The sequence below is a fragment of the Tursiops truncatus genome, chromosome 3 (assembly GCF_011762595.2).
Source record: "Tursiops truncatus isolate mTurTru1 chromosome 3, mTurTru1.mat.Y, whole genome shotgun sequence".
Taxonomy (NCBI): Eukaryota; Metazoa; Chordata; class Mammalia; order Artiodactyla; family Delphinidae; genus Tursiops; species Tursiops truncatus.
This window is the reverse complement of record NC_047036.1, coordinates 121,955,966-121,969,562: the sequence shown is the minus strand read 5'-3', so window position 1 is coordinate 121,969,562 and position 13,597 is coordinate 121,955,966.

Sequence of the window (13,597 nt, the reverse complement as noted above, 5' to 3'; positions counted from 1 at the left end):
CAGCCATTGCACTTATCACAGTTTATAATGAAGTGCTTTACATATGTTTTGTGTCATCTCCACCATCAGAGCGCAGGTAGGTGGTGTAATTAATTGGCATCACTGTATCCCAGATGTTGCAACAGCAGATAGTATAGAGTTGCTATATTATTATGCCATTATTTATACTTATATTATTTTTATGGACAGTGGGGAGTTATTGAAAAGAAGGAAAAAGAAAATCTCTGGGCAACAAGGTCCTCTTTGCTTGGTTACTGGAGAGGGTAATTTAGATTCACAAAGTCAAGTCGTAGTCTGGGGGTGCCGGCCAAGAGAAATTATTTCCCAAGAAGAGGTGGTGTGTGTTCTACTGATTGTCAATTTGTGACCGGCCCCCGAGTTTGAAAAGATAAAGTTTCTTGGATACCTCTTCCCCTCAAGCCTGCTCATGTAGTTTCAGTTTATTTTAGTAGTGAATTCAGTTGGCATTTCCTCTGGAACCCTGTTATTAAAACAAACTTGACAGAGACCGTGCTTGCAAATACAACAACCTAGGAACGAAATGAACTCCGATGTACTATGTGAGTCCCAATATTGGTTCAGCCATGGCATGACACTTAGAATGTGTGAGAGCGACGGGAATCTCATTAATCCTCACAATTTAGCACCAGCCTTAGGAAGAGGAGAAAAACACATCTGATCGAACTGTCCTGTTAGTCTTATAAATGTGTTTGAGGGAGGTATTAATGGGGGGCAGTAAAGGGAGCAGGAATATTTATCCCAATTCCTTGGTCATTTGCTGGTGGATCTAAGACAGAAGACTAACTGAGAAGGATTTATAGAAGTAAAATGAGGCTGCCTTCCAAAGGCTCAGATAAGTGGAGAGAACGTCAGTCATTCATCTTTCATTTATTGAGCATCTGCTATGTGCTGGGTGCTATTCGAGGCCATGTGGATCGAGTGTGAAGAAGCCAGTCGAAGTCCCTGCCCCCAAGGAGCTTACATTCTGGTGGGAAGAGGTAGACAACAACCAAATGAGCAAGTTAATCAGTAACTTTAGTAAAGGAAATAAAACAGGGTCACGTTATAGGCTGGTACTCGGATGGGGGTGGTAGGGACTGTTTAGGGTTGACGGTCAGAAAAGGCTTCTCTGAACATGTGACATGGAATGAAAAGCAGATGTTTGGGCGGAGGCAACTGCTCAGAGATGGAAGTTCCTAGCAGCTCAGCTGAGGAACAGAACAGGAGAAGCCGTGAAATGAGCTCAACATCAGGGAGAAAACCAAAAGGTCTCTCAATCCCTGCCACGTACTAAAATACAAATAATGAACAATTTCACATTCTTTATTACTTACTAGTGATACTTGTTACTTACCAGCAGTGTGACCTTAGACAAGGTATTCATCACTCTAATTTGACAGCCATAACATAGCAGTAGTAATGACTACACACCTCCTGGCCGTGTTATGAGACTTACATGTGATGGTAATAAGTACTGATAATTATTGAGTGCTTATAATGTGCCGGGCACTGTGCTAAGCGTTTCATTTACCAAAGCTCATTTAATCTTGTTGCTAACCTTCTTGATAAGGTTAGAAGCTAATATTATGTTCCTCATTTTGCAGATGAGGAAACTGAGTACAGAGAGGGTGAGCAACTTGCTCCAAGTCACCCAGCCAGTGAGTGACAGGGTGGGGATTTGAATCCAGGCACTCTTCGTCCGCAGTCCTCAGCCTTACCCCCTGTATCTTCCAGATTTAGCAGCCTTAGAACAGCACCCATCAGATACCTCGCCCAGTGCCGGCAGTGATGACTCTCAATGCTCCTAGTTCTGTCATTACTACGCGCATTTTCTTCCACTTCGCAGCAACCGTGAGCGATCTTAGAACCTGCATTTTAGAATGTGACATTCAGAAGTCAGCGATTTGCCATCAGGTTGGAAGCCAGATCTGATTCCCAATGCACCGGTCTTTTCCCCATGGCACAACTCCCTGGAGTTTTTGCTTATTATACTTAAGCATATTTTGAAAGGAACCCTCAGAAATACACACTGAATTTGCTTCAGTAGATCCAGCTGTTTGTGAAACAATAGTTTCAATTTTCTTCCTTAATACTGCTTCTATTAATATTTAAAAGATCCCTCCATATTCATTGTTCCTATTTTGAGCTAAAAAAATCCCCCAAGCTTTTCAGTATTCATCAGCTGATGAAAGCCACCGCGATTCTGAATCGACCCCCACTCTGCCACCTGTCACCCGGACGTTGCTCTCGGTGCCTGTATTGCTCCTGCTTGTGTAGAGCCCAGGAATTCCAGGTCTCCTTGAGACTTCTCAGGTAGGAAACATTGTTCCCAGTGAGTTTGTTTTTGTTTTTTGCACATGGTCATTCCTATGTTCTTGGATCTCTAGAGCTGAACTTTCACCTTGAAAAACTTAAGAAAAAAAAAAGTCTTCTTGGATAGGACTGTTAGAATATAGAAGATCCTCTGAGACCAGAGGAAAGCATGTTTGAGCTCACTGCCTGGCCAGGCAATTACAGTTACAAGGGGAGCAGGTGCAGCGACAGAGGAAAAGTGAGGCAGCCGGAGCAGCTTCCCCTTGATCTTTCTCTGAGGTGGGTGCAGGTGTGTCACTCCAGTCCAGATGTTTTCTCTGGAGTCGAGACTCTAATATTTGACCACCTACTCCGTGTCTCCACTTAGAAGTGTAACAGGCAACTCAAGTTTAACAAGGTAAAAACAAATGCCTGACCTTCACCCTCACGCTTGTTCCTCTCTTGGGCTTCCCCACATCTGTTAACAACAACTGTATCCTTTGAGGTGCTTGAGGGAAAACGTTGGCGTCTCCCCAACACTTTTCCTTCCCTGACAGGACCCATGTCCGATTCATCAGCAACACCTGTTGGCCTTCACTTTCAGACTAGATTCAGATTCTGACCATGTCTCACCACCTTCATGGCTGTCACCATGGACCGAGCCACCATCCTCTCTTTCCTGATTTCCATGGTCTCCTAACTGGCCTTGCGCTTTCACTCGTGCCCTTTTTCATACACAGGGTGGCAGCCAGAGTGATCCTTTGAAATCTGCGCGAGTGCATACCCCTCCTCTGCTCAAAACTCTCTAATGCTTTCCTGTCCTCAGAACAAAAGTTAAATCCTCAGAATGGCCTATTAAGCCCTCCAGGGTGCCCCTCCCCCGTTATTGTTCCAATCTCATTTGATCTAGCCAGCTTGTCCACTCTAGAATGTAAGTTCCTTGAGGGCAGGAATATTTGTCTGTATTTTCACACTATTTCCAATGCCTAGAATAGTGCCTGGCACAGAGTAGGCACTTAAACACATTTCTTAAGTGAATGGATGACTGTTAAGGGATTCACATAGTGCCTGACTGTATGAAGTCCAGAATCATTTCATTACAAAAAGAAAACCAATTCAAATGGAATATGATTGGATCACTTCCAATGGGATAGAAATTCAGGGGTGCATTACTTTCAGGGCAGCTCTATCCAGGAACTCAAATGAAGCCAATAGTCACTTGCTTCCTTTGCCTATTGTCTCTTTTTCTTCCCTGTTAGCCTCATTCTCAGGTAGGCTTTCTTGGTCACCATAAACTTCAGCCTTGCATAACACTACGTTAGCAATACCAGTGGGGAAAAAACAAACACGTCTTTCCCAACACTTCTATCCAAAGTCCTAAGAGACAATCTCATTGACCTAGCTTGAATCAGACACCTCTCCCTGAACCAGCCACTGGGATGAAATGTTCCCATTGGTCAAGTCGAATCACCTGCGCATCCCTGGAGTAGAATGAGAGAGTAGGGGTACCAGGCCCCCCACCATCCGTAGACTGAGACAGACGGAGGGCTGCTTCTGTAAAGGGACGTATAGGTTCATCCCTCATTATTACCAGACTGATCTTTGCAAAACATGGTTCTGATCTTGTCATTATTATGCTCCAGGATCCTCACTGACTCCCTATTGAAATAAATGCGAAAATCCTTTGGGCTGGTATTCAAGGCTCATCATAATGTGGTCCCAATCTATTCTTCTGGTTTTGTCTCACCATTCCCTCCCATCTTCCCTTTACTGCAGAAGCACGGGACTCTGCGCTATCCTTGGGACACCATTTATTCACTTACTTATATCTATCTATCTTTTTCTCATGAAGCACCTACTGTATGCCTCCCAGCCTTTGTCCTTTTGGTGACCGCTCTCCAGAATGCCTTTTGCCTCCTCCATGTATATAAAAGCCAACACATTCTTTATGGCCTAGGTTAAGTACTATATTTTCTAAGATGCCCTCATTCTTCTCCCCTCCACCCATTATGCAGCTCAGAATGATTTATTCCCTCCATCTCTCGTCATAGAAAAATTTATTCCTCTCCTGAGGCAACATTTTTTTTTAGCCTTAGGTTAATGTTTTATATACATATATATATATATGGGTTTGGCCAAAAAGTTCCTTTGTTTTGTTTTTTTAACATCTTTATTGGAGTATAATTGCTTTACAATGGTGTGTTAGTTTCTGCTTTATAACAAACTGAATCAGTTATACATATACATATGTTCCCATATCTCTTCCCTCTTGCGTCTCCCTCCCTCCCACCCTCCTTCCGTTTTTAAAGTTAAAAATAAAAGACACATTTTTCATTTTCACCAAGAACTTCATTGAACAAAGTATTCACCTTCTGCCATTTTTCAGGCAACTTCATCATTCCATCTTCCCAAAACTTCTTATCTTTTTGAGCAAAGAACTCTTCCAGGTACCTTTTACAGTCTTCCAAGGAGTTGAAATTTTTTCCATTGAGAGAATTTTGTAAAGACCGAAATGAATGGAAATCCAAAGGTGCAATATCTGGTGACTACGGCAGATGAATCAGAACTTCCCAGCCAAGCTGTAACAGTTTCTGCTTGGTCATCAAAGGAATATGTGGTCTTGTGTTATCCTGATGGAAGATTATGCATTTTCTGTTGACTAATTCCGGACGCTTTTTGTAGAGTGCTGCTTTCATTTGTTAACTGGGAGCAGTACTTGTTGGAAATAATCGTTTGGTTTTCCAGGAGCTCATGGTAGAGGACTCCCTTCCAATCCCACCATATACACAACATCACCTTCTTTGGATGAAGACCAGCCTTGAGTGTGGTTGGTGGTGGTTCATGTCGCTTGCCCCACGATCTCTTCCGTTCCACATTATTGTACAGTATCCACTTTTCATCACCTGTCACAATTTGTTTTAAAAAAAGGAATGTTTTTGTTACATTTAAGTAGAGAATTGCATGCAGAAATATGGTCAAGAAGGGTTTTTTTGCTTAACTTACGTGGAACCCAAACACCAAACCGATTAACACAACCAAGCTGGTGCAAATGATTTTCAGTGCTTGATTTGGATATTTTGAGTATGTCAGCTATCTCCAGTGTGGTCTTAAGTTGATTGTTTTCAATTAATGTCTCAATTTGATCACTATCAACTTTCAGCTGGTCTACCTGACCTTGGAGCGTCGTCCAGGGAGAAATCTCCAGCAGGAAACTTCACAAACCACTTTTGACACATTCGATCAGTCACAGCACCTTCTCCATACACTGCACAAATCTTTTTTTGCATTTCAGTTCAGTTTTTTCCTTTCTTGAAATAATAAAGCATAATATGCTGAAAATGTTGCTTTTTTTCTTCCATCTTCGATATTAAAATGGCTACACAAAAATTCACCAATTTCGATAAGTTTTTTTCAAATGCATGCTGATATGACAGCTGTCACAATACAATCTAACAAAATTGTTTCAAATGAAGTTAAGGACAACTAAGCTCTACTGGAGCCATCTTTCAGAAAAAAACAAACGAACTTTTGGCCAATCCAATATATATATACATATGTGTGTGTGTGTGTGTGTGTGTGTGTGTGTGTGTGTGTGTGTGTGTGTGTGCGTGTGTACCTGTTTCCCCTATTGGACTCTAAATTCTTTGAGGGCTTGGACATCTCCTGCCACTATACAACCAGCCAGTTATAATAGTATTGTACACATAGTAGATATCTAAGAAGTGTTTGTGAAATGAATCAATTACAAACTGAAGTGACTTAAACTTTCAGTTTCTCCTGCTTTATCATCACCTTTATCATCATCATTTATGTTATGTTTATTTGTATAGGACATCTTATTTGTATAGCATGTTGGGATTTTTTAAATGTTTTGGGGTTTTTCATCTTATTTACTTTCTATAATGGTATTCTGAATTGAATATTATCTCTTATCTTATGAAGAAACTGAATCTCAGGTCAGGTAACTTTTTGGCTGCACAGTGGTAAGGACAAGAATTGAATTGAAATCTTTGACTCTGTATTAGTCATAACTCTTTTGGCAACAAGTGAGAGCAATTCAAGTCAGCTTAAGTACAATAGGAAATTTATTGGTTAATTGATGGCCCCCAAAGAACCATGCTTTTTGGTACTCACACTTGTGTAGGGCCGGCCATCCCTCAGTGACTCTGAGCTTGGACATGTGACGTGTTTTGACTGATGGGATTTTAGCAAGCGTGATGTAAACAGAGGCTTGATAAATTGCTGGCAAATTGGGACTTGCCTACTTTGAATGCTCCTTCTTGGAACCCAACTGACATGCCCTAAAAAGCCCAAGCCACATGGAGAGACCATGGGGTAGAAGAAGCAGGATGCTCTCGTCAACAGCCCCAGCTGAGCCTTCAGCAGCCACTCAGCACCAATAGCCAGCATGAGTGAGCCTACTGGGTGCAGTGAGTGTCCCAGATGGTCCAGCCCAGGCCAGCCTCCAGCTGACTGCAATTCCAGCCAGAGAACCTTGAGGGAGAGTAAAATGGTTGTCACTTAAAGCCATTAAGTTTCAGGACAGTTTGGTCTTCAGCAATAGGTAACAGAAGCATCAGGCAAGCGACTGATTTATTCCAAGTTCACCTGCCCAGCCCTGAACCAGTCACTGTGGCCATGGTGGTGGGGTCTTGTACCTCCTTGAGGACCGTATGGATCAGGGGAAGAGAGCCTCACAGAAGGTCTGAGAAACTGTGCAGAAGAGACAAGTGTAGGTCCTGGAACCTGGTAGAGACTGCAGAAAGCCAGCATAGCTCCTAGGGGAACCAGTGGAGGTCCTTCATATCCCGGAATCGTAGATTGTCAGAGTTAACAAGTTCAAGTCCAGTTCTTTCGTTTTACAGATACTGTAATTAAGGCCCAGTTCTAGGGTCAAGATCTACCAGTCATCAGGCCAGAAGCCCAGTATCCCAGTTCCTCCTCTGGGTCTTTTTCTGTCACCCCAGGTTTCCTCAGTGGTAATGGTTGGCGGGGGTGGGGTAGAGGTGGGGTGAGTGTGTGTGTTTCTGGGAATCTGACATGGGGTAGATTGGAGGGGCCTTGGGCTGGGGGTTTAGGGGGAGTGATGTAATCCTCCCAGGGCTCTGTGTGCTCCCAGTGTCCCTCTGGCCAGAGACCCATGTTCGCACATGAATCGGCTGCCTGGATTTGGAGTGAGTCAGACCCAGCTCAGCTCCAGTCACCCCTGCTCCGCAGCCTTTACCAACAGAGCTGATCGTTAAGCCAGGCAGTCCAGGACACATCTCTGAAGTGCTCTAAAATTTTCATAGGGAGGAAGCATTTACAGACAACATTTGGGACCTCAGGCTTCTCGTAATGCCCTGTTTGATGTGAATTTGTGGCTCTTTAGACAATTTAAGATCAATTTTTGTGAAATTTCCCAGAACGTTTTGTTTCCTCAGGCAAAAAATGGCTTTTGCTGCATGAACAGCAGTTGAGCGTCTGCTCCAGAGGAAGACAATCAATTGTGGCCTCTGACAAATCAATAAATATAGGTAGGAGGCAAGATTCTTCGTGTTCACTGCATCCATAATTCTCTTCCTTCCCATCACCACTGGAGACAGAGTTGTAGGATGTTCATTCTGAGAGATAATTTAGAGTTTCTTTGGTTTACTGATGATTTCAGAGATGGGAAAACAGGCTCAGAGAGGGCTAAGGGCTTGTTCCAGTTACACAGCAATGCTATGGATCGAGTTGGGACTAGACTCTCAGCTTCTGAGTCTGAGGCAAATCCTCCTTCCACAGCCCTGAATCTTTTGGTGACTTTGGTGACAGCTCTGACACAGGATAGAGAGTAGGTCATGAAGAAGGGAGATAGGGAGGATGCTGCGTTTCCAAGGAAACTGATTTGTAGCAGGGGGACCACAGGGAGTGGAGAGAATGATCTAGATTTCTCCAGTAGAGACTCTGGACTTCAATGTCTGTCTTTAGCCACAAATAGGACACTTGGATATAAAATCTTTAAGAGGTTTTTATACTCACAAGTCCCCATAGAGAATTAGCCACGCTATGTTTTGTTTTCTCTGGGTCCTGACCCACTTCTCTAAGGTTTAGAGGGGTTAAACTGTTTACTCAAGATCGTACAGTCAGAAAGAGCTGATTCCGTAGGCTGTGTCCTTTGCATTACCCTGTACTGCCTTTTAGGGGGGGCAGGCATAGTCCTTACTGTAAATGGAATTGAAGGTATTTTGTCCCAAGGAAAAATAATCACAGGGTAATGTAGAAGTTTATTTATATTAAATACTGCACAGTGCAGATGGCTGAGGATGTGAGCTTCAGGGCCAGGTTTAAGTCCAAGGTCCATCAGTTATGTGTGTTCGACCTTTGTGGTGCATTTTTCCCCTGCAAGGTCTTATTTTACTTCTTATGTATACAATGGACATAAACATTTATTTCATAGTGTTGTCATGAGGGTAAAAATGAGAAAATGCTGGTCCATCACTTAACACTGTGCCTGGCACTCAAGTGCTCAAAAATGTTAGCTGTTATGTGATTTTATCATGCACGATATTAATTGGGGAATGGGATGATGCAAGAAGAGAAAATGTAAAAGAGAAAAGATGACCTTTTCTTCGTGCTTAATTTGGCTTCACGCACCAATTCCTTTGCATGTCCTGAGAACACGTCTCTCCTCCCTGGTGTATTAGAGTAGATCAGCTCGTTTCAAAGGTGAGAGATGAGTGAAACTGTTCACTGGGAAACCCAGCTGGATGTGCATAAAGGTACATGTAAGAGGATAACCTTTGCAATATCATTTATAATAGAGAAAACCTAGAAATAACCTAAGCGTTAGCTTATAAAGAACAGGTTACATCAGCTATGGTACATCACAGTTAATGCAGTTCAGTACTTCCATGTACTTAGGATAAATCACCTTTGATTCCTTTTTTCTCCCTCTCACTCCCCACGTGAATACCGTCAGTAAATCCTGTTGACTCTACCTTCAAAATATATGCAGAATCTGACCAGTTCTCATTATCTGCTACCACCCTGATCTTAACCCACTGTCATCTCTCATAGATTTTTGCAGTCACCTTCGACCTAATCTTTCTTCTTCCACTTTTGCCCTTTCCAGCTGCTGTAGCATGCTCGTTGTTTCTTGAACCTATTAGTTACATTCCTACCTCAGGACCTTTGCACAGGCTGTTCCTGCTGCCTGGAAAACTCTTTCCCACAATGTCCTCATAGCTCTCTTTCTCATCTACTCAAGCCTGCTTCCCAGTGAGGCCTGCTCTATCCACACTGCTTTTAGTTGCAATCCACCCCACTCTGAGTTTAGTATTCCCAATCTCCTTTATCCTATTCTGTATTTTCCATAGCAGTTATCACTTTTTCATGTGCATATATTATTAACTTATTTATTAAGTGTATTGCCTCTTTCTCTCCACTGGAATTTAACCTCCATGAAGGCAAGTGTTTTTGCCTTTTTTTTTTCTTGCTTTTGTTGTTTACTGTTACATCCTCAGCACCTAGAATAGTTTCAAGCATGTAGTAGATACTTAATAAACATTTGTTGAAGAATGAATGAATTCTTTACAATGAGTTAGTATGGAATCATAAAACCAATGAGGGGGATCTATCTGTATTGACATGGAAAGATCTCCAAGATATATTTTTAAATTAAATAAATCAAGTTGTAAAGCTATTAATATATATATATATTTAAACATAAATGAAATTATAATGTATATCTGTATACATATGTATCTATGTATATATAACTTCATTTACGTTTAAAAAACAAAACCATCTATTTGTATCTGCATTCATATGTATATAAATGCATAAAATGTTGGGAAGGCCACATTCTAGATGTATTAGTAACAGTTACTTTTTTTTATGTGGGCCTCTCACTGCTGTGGCCTCTCCCGCTGCGGAGCACAGGCTCCGGACGCGCAGGCCCAGCGGCCACGGCTCACGGGTCCAGCCGCCCCGCGGCACGTGGGATTCTCCCCGACCGGGGCACGAACCCGTGTCCCCTGCATTGGCAGGCGGACTCTCAACCACTGCACCACCAGGGAAGCCCAACAGTTCCTTTTTAAGAAGAGTGAAGGAGACCTTTTATTTTCTTCTTTATTCCTCTCTAATTTAAAAAAATGTATCCTCTAAAAGGCTGTATTCATGTATTACTTGTGTATGTTTTTCTAAATTGATGTAAATTTTGAAACAATATGAAATATGTGTGCAGAAAATTTAGCAGTCTTTGGTATATCTTCCTGGATCAACTGAACAGGTTGCTATCAGAGAGGATTGAAATGGATGGGGGTATCTCTGACCAGCTGATTATTTGTGCCCACTTGACCTTGATCCCCCCTCCCCAGACCCACGTACTTTCCCACCCTGGACTGTGAGCTCCTTGGTAGCAGAGCCCTAATCGTTTGGGTCACTGCCATAGCCCTGTTTTCTAGCACAGTGCTTTGGACTTGGGAGATGCAAAGTACGTAGCTGTTTAATTGAGGCAGCTCTTTCCCGTCCTCTGCGTTCTGGGATGCAGCCTCAGTTTGCTCTCCTACCTGCAGGTGGCAGTGTTCATCGGCTTGAGCCAGCCATGCTTCTTCCTAGAACAATGGTTCTACGTGCTTTCAGTAACACATTTCATAACACCCCTTTACTATTCTGGAATGAAATTACTAGATTAAATAATCCTCCTACTAATATAACTTTGAAAACCCATACAATGCCCTTGCTCTCATATAAAGAGAAAGAAAGGAAAGTAATTGATAATAAAATGCTGTGTATTTTAATAGCAAATGCTTGGGTGTGATTTCTCTAGCAGATATCATGAAGTAGTCAGCTGCTTTACCTGTGTCTAGGACCCCTGTGAATGCCACAGCTACAGGTACTGTCTGATATAGGAGCGACATTTCAATCTGTGAAGCAATTTTTCAAAATGTTATGCATTTCTTGGTAGAGCTCTAAATAAAACAAACTTCTATTAAGTTATATACATTTTCAGTCCCCCAAAATGTATATTAAAGCCAAGCGTACTGCTCTCACCAAAACAAACAGGTTCTAATTATAAACATGTGTTTAACCTATGTGGGAATCTGAGATGTGGGACAATGTCGTGTTGTGCAGAACTGCCCTTTATATTGCAGGATGTCTGCATCTCTGGCCTCCCACCCACTGCCTGTGAGTACAGTACTGAAAAAGAAATGTTTCCACACATTTCCATTATGCCCCTTAGGGGGCACTGCTGGCCCCATTAAGAACTCTTGCACAGCTGTGCTGTCTAATAGGGTAGCCACAAGCAGAATGTGGCCAGTGAGCCTTGAAATGTGGCTAGCGGGACTAAAGAACTAAACTTTTAATCTAATTCAACTTATACATATACTTTAAAAAAATAGATCTTTACTGGAGTATAATTGCTTTACAATACTATGTTAGTTTCTGTTGAATCAGCCATATGCATACATATATCCCCATATCCCCTCCCTCTTGAGCCTCCCTCCCACCCTCCCTATCCCACCCCTCTAGGTCATCGCAAAGCACCGAGCTGATCTCCCTGTGCTATGCTGCTGCTTCCCACTAGCTATTTTACTCGGTAGTATATATATGTTGACGCTATTCTCACTTCACCCCAGTTTCCCCCTCCTCCCCCATGTCCTCAAGTCCATTCTCTACGTCTATGTCTTTATTCCTGCCCTGCCACTAGGTTCATCAGTACCATTTTTTTTTTTTACATTCCATATATATGTGTTAGTGCACCGTATTTGTTTTTCTCTTTCTGAATTACTTCACTCTGTATGACAGATTCTAGGTCCATCCACCTCACTACAAATAACTCAATTTCCTTTCTTTTTATGGCTGAGTAATATTCCATTGTATATATGTGCCACATCTTCTTTATCCGTTCATCTGTCAGTGGACATTTAGGTTGCTTCCATGTCTGGCTATTGTAGATACCTGCTGCAATGACCACGGCGGTACATGTCTCTTTTTGAATTATGGTTTTCTCAGGGTATATGCCCAGTAGTGGGATTGCTGTGTCATATGGTACTTCTATTTTTAGTTTTTTAAGGAACCTCCATACTGTTCTCCATATTGGTTGTATCAATTTACATTTCCACCAAAAGTGCAGGAGGGTTCCCTTTTCACCACAGCCTTTCCAGCATTTGTTTGTAGATTTTCTAATGGCCATTCTGACCAGTGTGAGGTGATACCTCATTGTAGTTTTGATTTGCATTTCTCTAATAATTAGTGATGTTGAGCATCTTTTCATGTGCCTCTTGGCCATCTCTATGTCTTCTTTGGTGAAATGTCTATTTAGGTCTTCTGCCCATTTTTTTTTTTTTTCTTGCGGTACGTGGGCCTCTCACTGTTGTGGCCTCTCCCGTTGCGGAGCACAGGCTCCAGATGCGCAGGCTCAGCGGCCATGGCTCATGGGCCTAGCCGCTCCGCGGCATGTGGGATCTTCCCGGACCAGGGCACGAACCCGTGTCCCCTGCATCGGAGGCAGACTCTCAACCACTGCGCCACCAGGGAAGCCATTCTGCCCATTTTTTAATTGAACTGTTTTGTTTTTTTGATATTGAGCTCCATGAGATGTTTATATATTTTGGAGATTAATCCTTTGTCTATTGTTTCATTTGCAAATATTTTCTCCCATTCTGAGGGTTGTCTTTTCATCTTGTTTATGGTTTCCTTTGCTGTGCAAAAGCTTTTAAGTTTCATTAGGTCCCATTTGTTTATCTTTGTTTTTATTTCTATTACTTTAGGAGGTGGGTCAAAAAAGATCTTGCTGTGGTTTATGTCAAAGAGTGTTTTTCCTATGCTTTCCTCTAAGAGTTTTATAGTGTCTCATCTTACATTTTGGTCTTTAATCCTTTTGGAGTTTATTTTTGTGTATGATGTTAGGTAGTGTTTAAATTTCATTGTTTTACATGTAGCTGTCCAGTTTTCCCAGTGCCACTTATTGAAGAGGCTGTCTTTTCTCATTGTATGTTCTTGCCTCCTTTGTCATAAATTAGGTGACCATATGTGCGTGGATTTATCTCTGGGCTTTCTATCCCGTAGCATTGATCTATATTTTTGTTCTTGTGCCAGTACCCTACTGTCTTGATTACTGTAGCTTTGTAGCATAGTTTGAAGTCAGGGAGCCTGATTCCTCCAGCTCCATTTTTCTTTCTTAAGATTATTTTGTCTATTCAGGGTCTTTTGTGTTTCCATATGAATTGAAACATTTTTTGTTCTAATTCTGTGAAGAATGCCATTGGTAGTTTGATAGGGATTGCATTGAATCTGTAGATTGCTATGGGTAGCATAGTCATTTTCACAATATTGA